The sequence below is a fragment of the Diadema antillarum genome, unplaced genomic scaffold (assembly GCF_040938485.1).
Source record: "Diadema antillarum isolate AM-2024a unplaced genomic scaffold, OU_Dant_1.0 seq00000343_RagTag, whole genome shotgun sequence".
Lineage (NCBI taxonomy): Eukaryota > Metazoa > Echinodermata > Echinoidea > Diadematoida > Diadematidae > Diadema > Diadema antillarum.
Genome location: NW_027271355.1, coordinates 721,114 through 739,597, shown reverse-complemented (window position 1 = coordinate 739,597; position 18,484 = coordinate 721,114). Strand labels below are relative to the sequence as shown.

The following is an 18,484-nucleotide window of genomic DNA, read 5'->3' as shown; positions in this document are numbered from 1 at the left end:
TATCAAAATTTTGCTAACTTTTTAGAATTGTATTCTGCGATGCAAAATGATATTGGTTGAAAGAGAAACTTATAACAAAATAGAAATATGCAATCAAACAAAAGAGCAAACAACAACCTGAATATTTTTTATTTCTGTTAGATTTTACTGCAATTTCACTTGCATTTATTGCAAAGCTGACTGGAATAGAATTTTAGATTTCCCTGTGCAGTGTACTTGAACATTGCAGTGTTGTTGTTGTTGTTGTTTTCTTCAAGTGAAACAAATTTACTTCTACCAGAGGAATGAACTCCTGTTCTATTAACTTCAACTTCTCTTTTCCCCATCTTAATGTTTCTCTTTCCCTCCCTCTCTGTTTCCTTCAGTTTTTCTTATCAATATCACTTGGATTCCTCCACCCTGCCCTCATATCAGGTCAGCTGTTACTGATAATCATACAACTAACTATTCAACTAACAAAGTAACAAACTAACCAACCAATTATATATATATATATATATATATATATATATATATATATATATATGATACACATATATACCATATACATATGTGTATATAGATATAACTATGTACTGTAAAAGTGGATATTTTCGCGTGACTAATTTTTCGCGCTTGGCCGGGTCGGAAGAGTTTCGCGTGTTTTTAATTCCGCGGAATCAAGACATCACGCACAGGCACATATGGCAACTAATCTATCGCCTCGGCTGCCTTCACCCCAATGGACTGAATGTTTGTTTCCGTTCTTTCTCCGTTAGGGAATAATCCTTCTTTTTTATCTTCGTTTCCTTCTCCCTCTCTCTCTTTCTCTCTATCTCATCTGCAATTGTGACGTGCTTTCTCTTTGTTCTTTGTGACGTCCTATTTTGTACGCTTCTTGTATTTTCCTTACCTTCCTAGTTTTCTTTGTGACGTCCTACCTTGTGCGCTATTTGTCTATGTGCGCCCTTGTGCGCTTTTTGTGTTTGTGCGCATCTTGTTATGGACGCGCTACCATCACAGTGACGACGCATCTTTTATTTTGATCTGCTTCAAAATAAAGTGTCAAATGTATTGACTTGACAAAGCCCTATGGGCGAAAATTCGTCAAATTTACGTCTCCAACGGAGTTTATATTGACCTACTGTTGTGAATCTCTCTCTCTCTCTCTCTATATATATATGTATATATATATATATATATATATATATATATATATATGTGTGTATATATATATATATATATATATATATACACACTCATATATACATATGGGCTATATACAGTATGTCCCTCCCCCCCCCAAAAAAAAAATATATATATATATACGATCATATTTTGAATTGATAACTTTCAAAATCATCAAACAATTGTAATGCTATTTCAGGGTATGAAATTATAACTTCTTACCTACCTCTTGCAGCAAGCCCCATTCAATTTGGTTAAGTGGTTACAGGGAACATATATACACACACACACACATATATATATATATATATATATATATATATATATATATATATTCAATTTATATATGTATATGCTTCAGTGAGGATATTTGAAGACTTTTTGTTAATAACAAAGTAGGAGTAGGTGTACGTTGCAATAGATGCAGTTGATATAGATGGAGTGACAACCACAAAGGATGACAACCACATAACTGCTCAGAGCTGGTTGGTTATTGTCAGGCTTCTACCACATTAACTGCAGTTTTTGGTATATATAATGATATTTCAAAATTCCATATAAACATGCTTCCTACATCCTGGTTAATTACTGTACATTAAGTGAAATGCAGCATCCTCATGTTCTAAAAACAGTTTTTCAGTAAATGTTCATGTCATTTAATTTCCTGTTATTCTTGTTTTGTTCTCTTTACGACCTCTAGATGAACAACATGTAATTTGAAAGAAGAGAGTTTCTTGTTTCGATGTAGATTGGTAATTATTCCTGTATATGCCCCCCCAAAACAAAACAAAACAAAACAAAACAAAACAAAACAAAAAAACTGTAGCACAACAAAACACTTGTTCACTAGGGCTTTCCAAATACTTTGATTTTAATCAAACACTAGTACATGCACTTGTTTCAGTCATATAATGCATATCTGATCAAGGTGATTGCAAATTTGAACAGCCACACAATTTTTTCTCCCTACAAGCTGGACACATCACAGTACTTCTCTAACAGACATCAATAAGTATTGCACAAAAATGAAAACATACAAGGAAAAAATGACACCGGGATTAAGAGATAGCTGATGTTCTTATATCAATTCATCTATGTGACACCTTATTTCATTATGGTAATTCGACAAAATATATCTGGTATATACTGTAGAGTAAATTTGGAGCTGTCAACATCTGGACCAAGTTATTAAGGAAAATTTATCAATGCAGAGCACATTGCATATATCATTTAACAGATCTATCAAACTGTTTTTTAAAAAAAAAGATTGGAGCATGACTCAGTTGGGCATAACAGAATGGACCATTGGTAGATTTCACTTCACTGTGAATATTCAATGAAAATAAAGTCATTTGTCATACCAAAAGAATTGTACATCAAAAGAATCAAAAACTGAATTATTCTGGGACATTAAAATGATCCTTTGGGCAGTTGGTTTTGGTAGAAGCATTACAAAGAATAAGAACTTATGGAAATGGGGCTAAAGAAGAACATCTTAGAATTAAAACAATAAATGTAAATACCTCAATTTCATAATCTAAGTCACAGAGCTGAGTTCATTTCAAATGGTACCTCCTAGTTACGGTAAACGAACTCTTCCAGTAGAACCATCTACACTGTACTAGATTAAAAGCTGTTTATGCGATCATCAACATGATAAGTCACTTCATAAAATTGAGCACTGACTTGGTGAAACAGGTTTGACATTTCAAAAGCAAGAAATATGATTTGACAGCATATGAGAGGAGTATTTTAAAATGAGGGTGAATCTATTGTTTGTCTTTACCCTTGTGACGCAATATATGCCAAAGACGGTGTCCAAGAACATTGTTATCAGTGAAATGCAGCTGACTTTTAAATTTGGTCATTTCTGTTATGAGGTACCTTGATAAAAGGAGGCTTTAAGGAAATGGCAAGTTTTCTTTCTTATCAATTTGTTCCTTACTATAAAGAAACACCATTTTCATGTCAGCTTATCAATACACAGGACTACATAGCACTGAAGAAACATGATAATCACAAAAATGACCAAGGGGGTGCCTCACAAGGGTGTGCTAATCATGTGTCAGCAAGCTGTATTTCCTTGGAAGTACCAAGCTGAATGGTCAACAGAAACCAGCATATGACAGTATGACAACAGTCAAGGGCAGTCCTATGCCCTACAAATGCTTGCTCTCCAAAACCATGCTTGTATTACTTAAAGGGATCGTATAGTTTTGGTTCAGACCTAATTTCAGGTTTCTAACACTTTTGGTGAGATAATGAGAAACCTCTTATGAAACATGAAAGAGCATGTAATTCTATGGGGAATTCAATGTGTATTTGATGAAAATTGGTTTTGAAATGGCTGAGATATCCAAAAAAGAGCGATTCTAATAAAGTGTGGGACCCAAACCTCATTACGATCGCTTAGTTTTACTTTGTTCTTGGATGTTTCAGTCATTCCAAACCCAATTTTCATCAAATAAACTTTGAATTCCTCTTAAAATGGTATGCTCTGTATCATATCATAAGTGTTTTCTTGGTATCTCGCAAAAAGTTAAAAGCCCAATTCTCATCTCCACCAATATTGTACCATCCCTTTAAACATTTGGTATAGTCAATGGGTACAGCTCACAAACCACAATGAAATCCACCCTCAGCCCTCTGACACATAACAAGTGGACTCTCAGAGAAAAGTTCCTACAGTGGACTCCCGGTTATAAAGAAATCCTCGGGACCGGCAGTTTTATTTCGTTACATCGAAATTTCATTATAACCAAACAGATAAACAATAAAAAACAAAAGAGTGGATAATGTTACAATCTGAATTTTTACTTCGTTGTAACCGGAATTTCGTTATAACCGTGTTCGTTATAACAGGAGTGCACTGTATTCGATTATCAATCTGATACCATTTGTGACCGTGCATCACAAAACGAACAAAAAGTCGCACCCCTTGATTTCACGTAAGGACCTTAAAAAGGTGAAACGGGTCAACCAAGTCAATATTTAGTTTTTCATATTTTATTGAAGAGCTATCCTTCTTCTACATTATTCTTAAGTTTGGGATCATAAAATGAGTGGGAAAGTGCATTTTCAGTAGTTTTTCTACAACCCTTTTTTGTAGAGTAGTGAGATCAGGTAATCTTAGAGGCCCCTTTTTATTTCTTAACTCTTTGCACACTCTTCACTTCCAAGTCTGATAACTTTTGAAAGGATAACGCTACTGCTTTGAAGGTTGGCATTAATCATGTACAGAATGTGTTAATAGAACATGCTCAATTTCAATTTAATCTGATAATCCCTTCACTGTTGTTGCTCCAGTGGTTTACATCCTACTTTTTGTCCCATTCATTGCACAGCTAGCACAGTCTGGTAAAGATTAAGCGCTTGAATGGACAGATAGACCGTGTACTTCAGAGCCTCTTTTCTCGGTTCACACTTTTCCAGAGTGTGCACTTTCTTTCCAATATTTAGATAGGTTAGGAGAGTCCACTTGAATTGAGTTATACATCATTTTAAAGCTTAGAGTCTGCTCTTTTAGAATCTGGCCTTAACTAAAAATCCATGTCTGGCGAATTTTTGTTTGTTTTGTGGTGCAGGGTCACATTTGATTTTTTTTTTTAAGTCGAAATTCTGCATTCCAGATAAAGGGGATAGGATTGCCAGAGACAGTGAAAAACTCTGTTAAAAAAAAAACAACAACAAAAACCCAAGTCAGATATTCCATGATCTCTATCTGGCTGTGTAAGTTTGATTACATTCCAAATCATCATTGTTGTGGAAAACACTACATCTCTGAGCACACTGGCACACATGAGTTCTCAGATAGTCAAGGTGTTGCTGCATGACATTTTGCTTGAATTCAGCTCTCAGCTCTCCTTTCAGCTACAACAATTCTTTCAACCCCTCACATTTGTATCTCTTACTAAGTTACTGCTGTTCTGGTGCCCCCCCCCCCCAATTATTTATAGACCATGACATTCGTTCAAGCACATTCCACATTCCATTGGAGGGCAAAGGGCACCATAGTAAGCACGGTCTGTTCTCAAAGATTGTCTGCCATGCAAAATCGCTTTCAAGGACAGTCTCCCATGCAGTGTCCACTCTCAAAGATTGGACAGGTGTTCCAAGCACTGTCTACTCTCAAAGTCGTCCATGGAGCACTGTCCACTTTCAATGACAGTCTCTTGAGTACTGTCCACCCTCAAGTCAGGTCTTACAAACACTGCCCATTTCAAAGACATGGATTGTTGACCCTCAAAACAATTCACTCTTCCAAGCTGGAGTCATGCTCTTGCCAATCATCTCAAGGTAGTCCAATGAATACCATTCTCTTCTTAGCAATAGTTTTTCGGGAAGCAGTTTCCCCTAAACTTCTTCTAGATCCCAGCTAGGTCAGTTCTTGGAATGAGTCCAGCAAGTTGTAGGCGACCTCTGACATGTCAAAAGGGGTGTGGTCTCCACCAGGAGACAAGAAGGCAGCTAGGATCCCCTTCTCCTTGTTGGTCTGCAGGAACTCTGAGATTACCTGCCAACGCTCCTGCAGAAGGTATACATACAGAGAGCAACAAAAAGTCAAGTGAGAAGGCCTATTTCTTTGTCAGTAAAAGGACAAAGTTCTTTTCCCAACCCAGTTTTATTTCATGTGCCACACACTTGAAAACATAATCTAATCACCATTATATCAAAAGCATAAGGTCAAATGGTGCTTTGGGACACTATTACAAGCAAAAAACATACAGCTGTTATGGTGTAATGCTGAGCACAAATGAAAATGAATGAAAATGAATGCCTTTAGAGAATCATACTTATTTTCTTTTCATCCATTCTCCAGTTCTAAAATGCTACTGAAGACTTATAGAGGATATACCTAACCAGAACACCTAAACAGATAATTATTTTACAGATAAACCACATATACCTGCTGCTGTGATGTCATGGGAATATCTATCAATGAGATCTATCAATTGCACAATCATGTCAGTAGAAATCGAAGCAATGACATAGGGACTGTACAGTACTGGTTGAGGTGGGGATTCATGTTTTGGACATTCCTAAGTGAGATAATGAGAAACCTCTTACGAAATATGAAAGAGCATGTAATCTTAGAAGGATTCAACGTTTATTTGATGAAAATTGGTTTTCAAATGGCTGAGATATCCAAAAAAGTTATAATAATAAAAGGCAACAGGCCACGCCTTTTATTATGATCTCTTTGTGTCATCTTGTTTTTGGATATCTCAGCCATTTCAAAACTGATTGTCATCAAATAAACTTTTGATACCCCTTAGAATTGCATGCTCTTTGACAATTCATAGAGTGGTTTCTGAATATCTCACAAAACGTTAAATGCTAAATCCTCACCTCAACTAGAACTGTACACACCCTTTAAATCAGCAGTATCTAGCTGTCAAGCCTCATTGGCTTTTTCTGATACGGATACATCCTATTTCATTTTTCTTTATAACAATGCATTCTGTTTGCTCTATTGCATTTGTTTGCTGTTTTTACACTTTCATACTAGCACATATTGTGTATATATGAATGCTTGTTATTTAACAATTTTTACCTGAAGAATGAAATAAAATGAATGAATGAAACAGGCTATACACATTACATTAGTGTCAAATGTTTGCTGGCAATGGATACAGCAAAATAAGTGCAATCTTTGAAAAATGCATTATGGGATTGATACTTTCTAAGCACCTCACAACTATTTCTCTTGCTTTTGATTCCAATTTGCTGGATATTCCTGTGAAGTAATCAGTAGATGTTGGGTATATCTGTCATGATTTATACTCACACTATCTCTGTCTTCATCAGCCCACTTGTACGGTGGTAGAGACGGCAATTTCAGGATGGGATAGACAGACTCCATGAATACTGATGTGAAGAGAGCTTTCATCTGCTCTGGATCTTTCTGTAAAGGTTGACAATACATCACATTAAGGAAGGAAAGACTTTACAATTTAGCACTCAGAATCATTTATCTGCATAAGCATGGAAATTTCCATTTTCCATTTTTCCTGTACATACGTTTGCACAATCTGCTACATACTGACACAACTGGTATTTCATACATTTATATGACTTTCCCTGAAAAGAAATTGAAATTGAAATTGAAAAGGTGTTTTATTGATCAATATCCAATAAAACGTACTAGTGATAAAGGGAATGAAATTCAAAAGAGTATGTTAGAATATCAGCTTTATTCACCTTCCTTATGTGTAGGAACTGTATGATATTGAAGAAATTACCTTTTCAAGCTTCTTGACTTTGGCCTTCTTGTCTGCCCAAGAACTCTGAAATAAGTGCAAAAACAAATTCCCATAATCAAACATTCATCACATCAAGATACACATTCTTAATTGTTACATGGCAAACAAACCAATTCTTCTTGAAGAAAATCCCTCTGTCAAAATCTGATAATCTTAAACACTCATATCTCGGAAAATTTCTTAATTTCTACAGCTTGTTTGTGTGCCTTTCCTTTTGTCTTCTATTTTGACACTACAGTCAAATTAGAAAGGAATATTAAACTTTATGTGGCATACAGCATGCAGACAAGCACATACATTTGTACACGGACATTCAATTCATGTACGCATATTCACCAACACAGATACAAACAGACAAACTGCAAGCTACTCACTTTACACATACATAGAACACCAAACTCATATATACATACACACAGGTAAAAACAAGAAAAACAATCTTGCTGTGGGTTCCTCACTCTCAGTGCATCCATCAGGTCGGGGTACTTGGTAGCTTCTGGGAACATAGCAAGAACTGGGCAGTGAATCAGGTCTGTATCAAATAAAACAAGAAAAATGTCACAGAACATTTAAACACATGTGAGAGGAAAGTTAATTACTCAATTTTGTCACAGCATACAATACTGATGAAATTGCACAAACATTTGGACTCAAATATGAAGTCGGTAAAGCAAATAAATTCTCCAAAACATCCATGATAACCTTTACAAAAAGAGATTATCTCCTAAACAAATCAAAGCTTGAATGAAAGTGACTCACTCACTTTTACAGATACCAATCTGATAAACTTCATTTGGAATATTTCATGTTAATTCTATTCTAAGTTTTACTATGGGACAGAATGGTTCTGATGTGCAAAAGCATTGGAAAAAAAGGTTTTCTTCCCACCTCAGCTGTGTATTTTGCTGTTGATTTACTTACAGCAACATACTAGGTACTCAAGCATTCAAATCACAAGAAAGCCAGAAAAGATTTATCATTGGTCAAATCCATTCTGAATCTTCTGCCACGGTGTAATTGATGATACACTGCATAGCTGTCATATATTCCACAGAGTCTACAATAAAAAACAAACAAACAAACATCCATACAAAGACACAGATATACAACTTAGCGAGATATTTTCATAATGTGGGCACAACTTTGCCTACCTGCGTTCTGGAGGTCGATGCGGTCTCTGAGGACTTCATCAGCCTGCAGCTTGCGGAAGAAAGTGAGGAACGGGAGGTAGACGAGGCAGCTGACCAGTGTCTCTGGCAGCAAACTGGCAGTGAGACAAACAATATGGATAGGTAAGATGAAGAAGACATGAGCTGCAATATAACATCGAATCAATTACCCACAGATTGGTTTCTTTAAGGAGTACGTCTGTAGTTTGAAACAAATTTTCTTGAGGCAGCAGATCACTTCAAAGACAATTCTATTAAAACATGATAGGTCTGTGAAGACAATACCTCTGCTGAATTGAAACAACCACACTGTCAGAATGTTAATTTATCATCAAGATTCAACAAATTTTCATAGGACATGACATTCCACAGTTACACTTATGTTTTATAAAACCCTTAAACTCACCAGCACAAAGAGTCAGGGGAAAATATAACTTGTAATCTAGTTTATCATCACCCTCATAAGTACCTATTACCTTGCTGTAAATTTACAAGTGTAACAGTTGTCATAGCAGAGGTCATAGATGTATTTATGAAGAATTATCACTATCATCCACAATCACAACTGATAAAACAAAAAACAACACAATCATCAGCAGTATGTCAGCTAGCACCAGGAATGTGATTTATCACTACCCACAAGCAGCAAACTTCCATTGCCACTTCATAACATACCTGGTCATGACACTGGGTAAATCCCTCATACTAATTTCACTAATGGTTAAGATCATGATCCTCATTAACATCATCATCATCATCATCATCATCATCATCATCATCATCATCATCATGTTAATCATTGCCATCATCACAGTCATTGGTATCTCATTATCACTGACAAAGTGCGTGTGAACTCACTCGAGCAATGGCTTCTGCTCCTTGGTGGGCGTGAGAAACTTGAGTTGGAGGCGCGGCTGTTTGTTTGCAGACATCATGGCACGGAACTTACTTGAGCTACCTGGATGTTGACAAACATTTGGAATAAGACAGGTCAAACAACAATGCATTCACTCTCTCTGCAACACGGGTACAAAAATTTCAAAGATGAGTGTCTGGAAGGCAATACCTTAACACACTCTGGAAGCATAAGTTGAAGATCAGTGTTGAATTGACAAATGACATTCCTGTGTTCGTAGTTAGATTGACAAAAAAAAAATCCTATTAACTCAAGAACAAGATTGTGTTATCAACAGATTCCTGCTCTCACAGCTAAGCAGACTGAGTAAAAATGTTTGTGCCTAGCAAAAGATTTCTGCTTCTATGATAAGAAATGGAGAGAACATTCTATTCATATCTCCAGCAAATATCTACAGATCAATTCCACAACACAAAAATGACCTGCCGACTTCACAAACTTTCATGCAGCTCCAGCCATCACAGATCTTTTTTATTATGCATTGACAAAATTATAAACACTGCTTTAATAACACTGCTGCAGCTCAATTTTAAATTTGTTGAACATTGCTGACTGAGCCATATGATGATGTTCAAAATGGATGAAAGCTACTCGATCATACAAAAGTTGAAAGATGAGTATAGTAAATCCTGTTCCTAGCAAAATTCCCCTTTTGGAAGCATTTAAAGGGATCTTTGAAAAGCAAATCTCGCATAGCATCATTAACACATGACGACAGAGACTATGGTAGCATGTAGAACCATGCAGCTCAGCTTCCTTAAACTGAAAACATTGTCAAACAATACCTACATAAAAAAAGAAACATGAGACATTTTTAAAAGCACATATCACAGAACAAGACAAGTGCAGGCATTAACCTCATACTGTGTGATGGCGACATCATACGTTATCTATTTCTCTTAAACCATTTTCCCCATAATGTCATTGTTCCCCAAAGTGCTAAAATACCAGGAAACACAACAAAAGTTTAGATGTGCAAATAATTAATTTTCATGTTGGAGTTTGCTGAAACGAATGATGACGACATAACTGTACCACAGAGTAAGAAGCAAACTTATCCTATCAAGAAAAAAAAAAATGGTAAGGTGTATTGATGAATGTACTTAGGTGGTATGAGTGTACACGCAATGGGCAAAAATCAAAATTTTGGACATTGTGAAATTAAGATAACCTGTTCCGTGACGAGTATGGTGCGTATTTCTGATCATCAAATCTATATGGCATGAATCAGCTGGCATGAGACACGGCAAGACTGAATTCTGTGCAACAAGCTCATAAAGCATGTGCGGCCCCTTTCCATGGATACAACAAACACACTGAACAGACGATGCTTACTTGGATGATTAGAAAAACATGTTAATGATCATATAGATCATATGTATCTTGTTTGTAAATATTAAATTCATTCCATATCAAAGGGAATGGGACATTTAATGAAAAAAAAAGAAATTAATTGTTACTTGTGCTAATGAGGTAGAACAAGTGGTAACTGAATGTGTAATGGAATCATGAGGTAAAGTCATTTTTAGGTACAATTTGTTTTATTTTGTGTTTTTTGTTGTTTTAAATACACTTATGGATATGGTATGTCTTTCAAATTGTATCTGTACACATACAACAAATCTCTTCTTTCATCTGATATTGGAATGAAATAAAAAAAGGAAGAAAAGTATGGGTTAAGTTTTGCTTTTACCTTTAGATTTGTAGATGGCAGTCCGCTAAACATGTCCTCCGGCACTAACACATCAATATTAATTGGTTAGCATAAGGAGTATATTCTGCAAAGCCTTAAAATCCTTGCCCAAGCTATTTGACCTAACAAGTAAATTTTTTTTTTCCAATAACTCAAATGATTTCTATAGGGAATAAAGTTAGGCAGTGACGTAATTTTGTGCATGTTGTGCAATGTGATGCCAGCACACAAAGAAAAGTAAATATTTTGTTGACTTTATTATACCTTATAGGTCACCCCATCCTATGCCATGATAAAATACTTAACCATGATGCTGCATTGCATATGTGTGCAAGTGTGTGGGTGTGTGTGAGTGTGTGTGTGTGTGGAGGGTGGGTAGGGGGAGGGTAGGGGGATGGAGGATGGGGCTGGAGGTAGGGATGGGCGGGCTAGCTGGGGCTGGGTTGTTAGGGTTACAGGGTAGTCATGGAAACATTTAAGGGTTAAAAGCTCAATGGATAGCGCAGGAATGAGTCAAGAGGCTTCAGCTCGTCAAAGACAAAGAGTGAAAAAAATTGCACTGAACTTACCTTCCATTTCTAAACAGTGCATTGCCCAAGAAAAAGCATTATAAATGCTGGTGTCATATGTGATTGATTTTTCATTACAAAGTTTTGTTCTGAGAAACGTGACATGGTGCCTCTTCAACAAGTGAGACAATATGGTGAGGGTGTAGTGATGATTAGCTTGGGATATCATGGTCATCGTTTGCAGAAATGAGGGGTGTGAGTACTTAGAAAAAAAAAGTCTTAAAAAAAATAAACTTATGGGGGGGAAAAAAATGTCTGATGTGCATTAAACTGAAAATTTCAATGCATATGAGGTGCAAAAAAGTCTGAAAAGTAGGTTTTGGGCAGAGAGGAAAAAAATCTTAAATCAGATTAAACTTACATGCACATATCAGTGTGCGTTCACAATTCGATATCTGTTGCCATAATTGATCTGTCACACAATTTACACAGTTTGCATAATCTATTGGCTAAATCAAACTGCCTTTGTAAATGTGGGCCATTAAATCCAATGAATATCACAAACTTGCACACTTGCAAAAAAACAAAAACAAAAAACATGGTGGCTAAACATACTTTCAGTTTTGAGATACTAGCAATTCTTTCTCTTGGGCTGATTTGATCCCTTAGAGCCATTACTGCACCATATCTTAAACACTTCATAATTTGCACAACAATTGCCACACCCCTACTAGCCTACTACACAAGAAGGCAACCTACAGACTGCTAACAAAGACACTTAGGTGCCAATCTACACATATCACAACCAGTCATTACACAGACTGTCAAGTTTCAGGGTTTATTAGTACTCAATAGCTACTGGAAATAGACACAGTTGTGTTTGATTTCATATCTAAGTGTGTTGATTACATATATTACAATGCCTGTATAATATGCATGATTATGCAGTTTCAGACAGTGTGAACTCTACAATATATCACATTACAATGTCTGGACTGTAGGAAACTTTCATAATCAAATGCATGACTAATGGATCCTAGTGGCGTGGCTACCTGGACCAAACCAAGGACACACTGGTATTACTCACTTCTCCTGCTGATGGAAGGGTCAACTTCCACGTCTTGCTCGAAGGGGGTTCCACCGTTGACCGTCAGATCATAGATCCTGGCACGGATGTGATAAATTACAGACAATGTGAAATAAGGCACGGAAGCAGCTCTTGCAAAGTACTAAACAAAATCCATTTATTAAGTACCTACTTGTAATTCATGCAAAGTACCTCTAGTGTGACCATATTCATGACATTCTTAGTTAGAAACTGATTGATGATCATGGATAAATAGAACATCTACCAGAAAGGGCATTAAAGTCAGCTAAAGCACATGTATATACTTGAAAACCCTCCTCTGCCCCTCTTCTCTCACCCCTCCTCTCCCCTCCAATCTCAAAAAAAAGGAAACAAAACCAAACAAAAACTACTGTAAAAGTGGTTTCTTTCGCAGTGGTTTTATTTTCGCGCTTTTCGCGCTTTGAGGTTCAAACCGCCAATTTAACATCACGCCTAAATGTTTTGAACTCGTCAGTTGTACAACGCTATCATTACCGACCGCGAATCTAAACACACGCGAAAAAGTCCGCACCAATGGAAACCGCGAAAGTTTCTGTACGCGAAAGAAACCACTTTTACAGTAGCTACCACCATAGCGACTTCCTACACAGCCAGTATCTCAGAAATCAAGGACATCCAATTCAACATATCCTCAATCAAATCCAAATGTGAGAATGTTACCAGGATTATGGAATTAAAAGGTTAATTATGTATACATGTTTTTCATATTCATATTCTTTAGTATCACATTCATCTACGACCTGCATGATCTGAACTTCAACCATTCTCTCCAGTAGCATGGAAACACTTCTTGCCTGAGCCAATTTCAAAAGAAGAGAAAGACTGCTGAACACATAAACACACATGAATCATGTAATGACATAGAATGGAGAGTTCATGGCAAATCTTGATGTCATAGTAGGAGTTGCTCCAATTCTTGTAATGTTTTTCCTTGTGCTTTAACACTTTACTAGTCACAAAGATAGTGAAAATAATAGACCTAAGATCACACCACTGTCCATATGATTAGAGTCTGCTCACTTGTTCATGATGGGGGCACCTGTGGCTGTGTCATAAAGAGGCTGGTACACCCAGCCACAGCTCAGCTCTCCTTTCTCACCAGTTTTCTGTGGAAGACAACATTTGAAGTGTAATTACTCACCTGATAGAATAAAACATATTTAGGCAAATATATCTACTGCAAGTAAAACATTATGTTTTCGGTTTCCCTTCACTCTGAAAGTAAATATATTTACAGTAAGAGTGAATTGGGACAGAAGAAAAAATATTTCTAAGATACATATAGTTTACATCCCTATTTCAATGATTCTGCTTTAGGACTATGAATTACACTGCTGATGTAAAATCAAATATATCAAAAATATTTCACTTACTGGTCTAACATAGGAAAGGCACAGCTCATACAGTAATCCTGCAGAAAGTACAGAGAAACAAGAGCAAAAGAATCATAAAATTTAAGAAAATCAGAGTTAAAACAAAGTACAACTGAATTCTGTGCTTTACAAAAACTGAAACATACTAAAAGCAAAAATATATCTGGATTTGCCAAATGATTCATCAAGACATTTTGCTGCACATTCAGTTTCATCAATGAAAAGTGATTACTGGTATGTCAACTTTGCTGTAATGATTGTCTATCCATTAGAAAATAGTAATTTGCATATTTTCATCCCCAGCTACTGTCATAAATAGGTGTTTCAAGTTTCTTTTGTCAAAATAATTGTATGTAATGTGCGAACATTTCCAAGAAGACACCCAACAATAATAGCCACTGTGGACAAGTAAGAAATCCTCTAACATTCACAGGCATACATGTAGATGAAAATAACCCAGAGACTTACATTTCTACACATCTAAAGTACTGCATTTTCCTGGGATCCAACAGCTGCTTCTGGTCAACTCAGTGGTGGCTTTAATACTTTAATAACTTTAATATCCCACCATGTTAGATGACTCCATCAAATGATATTCATTTACCTGTGTTTTCCTCTGTATGAGAGGTTCGAATGAATGCATCTCCATCAAGAATACTGGGCAGAAGAGCTGTCACCTACAGAAAGAGGGGGGAAAAGTTTTCATATGCTATCAAAATTGAATGTGATTATATAGAGCATTTGGCATGGCCTTAGTTGGGAATAATGATGTCCTCACAGTTAAAATTTATCTCAGGATTTTGCTTTCTACCCCCAGCTATATCTCCTTAGTTCTAGCTAAACAAAGTGATATGGACTCACTTTTGTTTTGAAATAGCTTTCCTCAATTCATACCAGCAAACTTTGAGTTGTCAGAAAATTCAAGGAAAGATGAGATTTCAGAATGATGGACTTTCTTCATGGGAGACATTCACTTTCATAAAATCAGATCCTTCTGGTAGGTGGACACAGTGCATTGATAAGACGCTATAATACTGATACCAACTACATCTTTTTTTTCCTTCTGTTCTTTTTTTTTTTAACATTCACTACTGTACTACCTGGAAGGTGGATTTTTTAATATTTTTCTTCTTATTCTTCTTCTTTTTTAAAACATTCAAGACTGGACTACCTGGAAGGTGACAAAAAAGTAGTATCTCAACATACAGACATATTATATCATGCACATATTCATTATGTAAGAATGGTGAATTCATATGTTCCACATATACAGCACCATACTTGTCAGAACACCTTAAATGTGATGCACTTCCAGTGCTCTCTGAGGGTAGTAGAGACAAGCTAAATATTCTCTCACCTTTGGAGAAAATCTCCACGTCTTGGGGTCATTTTTACTCCATGTTGCCTGCACTGTGTGGATGTTGCTCAGAATCTTGTGATGGTGAAAAATGTTAGAAGGTCACAGAATTTATCTTTATGATCAAACACAAAGCCATACACAGAACATACTTCAAATATATCAAAGTATATCTGACAGTAGTACATTTATTTTTTTCCCCAAAAAAATATCAATGTACTACCTTTAATTTTTCAACACAACTTGTAGCACATACAAACTCATTACACTTTAAAAGAAAATACCCCCATATGGTCTAGATTATTCTCATCTCAATATAGGTATAGAAGCAAAATTGAGAAAAATTGAAATGTTTCACGATGATTAACTTTATGACATACAACAGAAATACAGTCTTTCATTTTAACATACAAAAAAAATTAAAAGTCTTATCAACATGTGTGGCACTCATCGCAGCATATGAATTGCTCTTCGATTTGATTTGTGCTATTTTGAAGTCAATTACTATAATCATGCTGATGCAAACTTGCCACACTTAAATGGGCTGTCACCTTTGTAACGAATAAGCCAGCTGACAAACAGAGAGCTGCCTTGGCATCCAAATCATACCATAACATACACAATCCCTAAGTTAATGCACAGTGACTTCAAAAGCTGAGAAAAATGGAGAAGAACTGATACTACCAAGGCCACAAAGATAATAATTACCTTGTCTCCGTCAAAGAAACAGATGCGAACATGCCGACTCCTTATCTCTATACCTGAAAGAAGCAAAACCACATCACACAAAACAGCATATTTACAGTTTAACTATAAAACACTATATATACACTCCATACCTGAAGATCAAGAATGAGCTTAATTTTGATGAATAAAAAACCCTAAATATTTGTGCCCCTATGTCAATCAATAGATGAGGCAAAATCATACAGTTCACATTTCAAACCAACCTTAAATTGAATTTTTCATTACTCTGCTTCATATCATAAAAAAGGAATTTTCCCTGCAGCATGTCAAAGAAGAAGCCCTTGATAATAACACCATTTCAAATTCAACCATCAGATACATGTCTATTCACTGAGATAGCTGCATCTATTCAAAGACTAAGATAGATGCCCCTACCCAAACAAAAATAAACAGATAAAGTCATATCACTTACCAACTCCACACGGTGGGACGTTACGGACCATCAGAAGAGTAAGCAGCTTCTGCATCCGAACAGTCTTTGCTCGAATCTGTACAACAAATATGTCAGCCACAGCAGTTATTTATCTCAAACATACTCTTCAGAGGAGAAAGTAAAGGTGAAGGACTTGATACAGATTCTTCTCCTTCTCTTCCTCCTTTTTTTAAAAATTTAATTCTTCTCCCTCTTCTTTTTCTTACTACTACCACTATTATAACTACCATATCACTATACCTGCCTTATCATAGTCATCAGCTTTACATCCGTCATTATTCTTAAGTAAAGTCCTGATAGTGATAATTACCAAACATGACCTACTCTATGTCACTGAATAAGGTACTCAGCTACATACTTCCACATGTTGAAAGAAACATTCCAAAATTGGCCATTTAAAAAAAAAAAAAATCAGATAAAGAATGTGTACAATATATGGGAGTTGTGAATGAGTAGGTAGCTTCAGATTCCTCAGAAAAATTCTCCTACCATGGGCATCATGATCTGACTTACTTGATTTTCATGAGGTGACCAGTTGAGATCCTTGAACCCCAGACAGGACTCTGCAAAGCGAGGCTTGAGGAAATTGCTCAGAGTGTACGCATCTGGAAAATGAATCCAGGTACACACAAGAATGAGGCATGTAGTTGAGGAATGGGTTGGATTTAGCATCCTTCCTCCAAGGGAAGGTAACTTAAGTTGAAACAATTTGAAGAAGTGTTGTATGTCAGCATACAGTTATTTAAGCCATGTGGTACGTGTTTCAAATTACTTTACAGGACACCATCAAGAAAAGCCAATTTAATACTATGTGACATAAAGGCACTGTGACAATCAACATCTCCATGTCAACTGATATTGATTAAAGTTTAAGAAAATCTTGTCATATATTTCATAAAGTACTGTGCATACAATAAAATCGTCAACTTTATCATTAAACACTGGACATTCTCAGTGACATAGTGCATGAAAAAAGCCTGATAAATTCACAATGGTGCAAAATGTTTATGAAGATTTCTCTCCTCATATTTCTGATTTTGATTTAACTCTGCCATAACCCCGTCCTCGTCTCTGCCTTTAAAACATGACGTGAATATCAAACATGTCTGCTACATGAGGCTGCCTGTTGATTAACCTCTTAAAAAGAAAGCACTCTACATTACTTTTTGACAGAGACTCATTCATCACATCAATATAAAAGTGTTAATTGGCAACCAAATTTACAGAATTAGATAGATGAAAAATAAAATCAGGGAGTGAACCTCACCAGACTTCAAGTGGCGGGCAGTTGTGGACGGCCTGAAGCCGGAGGGAATGGCACCCATGGCTGAAAGGACATCGGTCACTCCAGTCTACAAGGGAAAAAAAGAAATATTGCAAAAAAAAACTAGAAATGTCGCTATGGCGACTGATGCCTCCGCCATAATGCATGATTCTCCCAATAGGTGTATAGTATAATGTCTTCACAATGTGAGATAACAGTTTCACATAACTGGCAAAATATTGAAATGACAGGTTTGTCAGAAATATCTTGAATGTTCACTTTCCTTGAACTATGTTTGCTATAATTGTCTATTAAAGAGTGCAGGTACATGTATTTGGGGAATTGAGGACTTTTACTTGACTTTTGACTGATCCTTTTATAAGTTTATGCATTGAGTAATTTTCAAGGTACATGTATAAAGAAAGAGTGTAATTACAGTATAAAATAGATTTTTTTTTTTGCAT

At 36.1% G+C, this 18,484-nt stretch overlaps 1 pseudogene; it reads right to left on the bottom strand.

Moving 5' to 3' along the window:
• Positions 1-5,361: 5,361 nt before the first annotated feature.
• Positions 5,362-18,484, bottom strand: part of LOC139730906 (uncharacterized) — a 46,457-nt pseudogene continuing 33,334 nt past the window's right edge.